Source organism: Sinocyclocheilus grahami, unplaced genomic scaffold, assembly GCF_001515645.1.
Source record: "Sinocyclocheilus grahami isolate Dianchi unplaced genomic scaffold, SAMN03320097.WGS_v1.1 scaffold171.1, whole genome shotgun sequence".
NCBI lineage: Eukaryota > Metazoa > Chordata > Actinopteri > Cypriniformes > Cyprinidae > Sinocyclocheilus > Sinocyclocheilus grahami.
This window is the reverse complement of record NW_015505350.1, coordinates 1091692-1093123: the sequence shown is the minus strand read 5'-3', so window position 1 is coordinate 1093123 and position 1432 is coordinate 1091692.

Below are 1432 nucleotides of genomic sequence, written 5' to 3'. Positions count from 1 at the left end.
AAGGATATGGACCAGAAGACATTGCAATTACTAAATGATATTTAGACAGACTTAAAGAAGTTCCAGATCTATACTTGTGCCCTTATTATTTCAGTTATTTTGCCTTTAATGTAAATAAACATGTGCAAACAATATACTTGCTCTTGTGAATTTATTTGGATGTTAATTATATTGTGCCAGCGGTCTCTTTAATACCGTGTAGTTTATATACATGTTGCTGCTGATTGGGCTGACATGTTTGACACACCCACCAAACAAGAGAAAACACATCTCAAACCCCGTTGCACACCGTTTCCAGGAAACATGTCGTTCAAACCGGAAACCGTAGCAAAACGGTGCACACCGGTTTGAGCTTGAACTTGCCCCTGGATTTACACCATGCATCTCCTGTCAGCGGGAAAGCCACGCCCCCAGCTATCACAAGACCCGACCAAGTCCCCCCTCTCAATAGCATGTTGTGCAGAGGAAAAATAAATGTGGAACTACATTCAGAATAAATGAGTGATTAAAGGAAAATAAATAGGATGAGTTTAGCATTTCCTTAAACATTTTCCATTTGCCCACTAATTTATTTTATTTATTTGCCTACTTTAATCACACGTTTAATTGTTTCTATATGTATTTAAACAAGAATACGTGTGTGTATGTATATACACATATTTATTTATTTATTTGCTTATTTATTTATTTATTTTACATTTCTGCAGGTTTGGTCCTCCATACACTTGTGGTCTTAAATGTACAAATGTACAAAATAAAGCTCTATAGAAACTTTACTTACATTTTTACAACACTTGTTGTACGTGTGTCCCATTGTATAATCAAAAGTTCTACACATACTTGCTGTCTTCCTGCCCACTTGAACACTTTGGCCAAATACAGGAAATAGTATGTAAGACAAGTGGTCAAGTGCAAGACTGCAAGTGTGGGTATTGAGCCAGACCCTGAATATTTGGGGTCTATATACAGTGATGATAAAATGCACGACCGGCAGGTGGAGCTGCAGCCAATATTTTGGCAATCCAAGCTTTGCTAGATGGTACAAGGTGAAAACGTGTCTTAGTGATATTGTGAAATATTATTACAATTTAAAATAACTGTTTTCTATTTTAATATAGATATTTAAATTTATTCCTGTGATGTTAAAACTGAATTTACATTGGCCATTACTCCAGGCTTCAGTGTCACATAATCTTCAGAAATCATTCTAATATGCTTATTTGCTGTTCAGTCATTATCAATTATTATTGGTGCTCAGTAATTAATAGTGTTTTTATTATTATGTTGCTGCTTAATATTTTTATAGAAGCCATAATACATTTCATAAGTTCATAAGAACGTTTATTTGAAATGGAAATATTTTGTAACATTATAAATACCTTTGCTGTTATATATATATATATATATATATATATATATATATATATATATA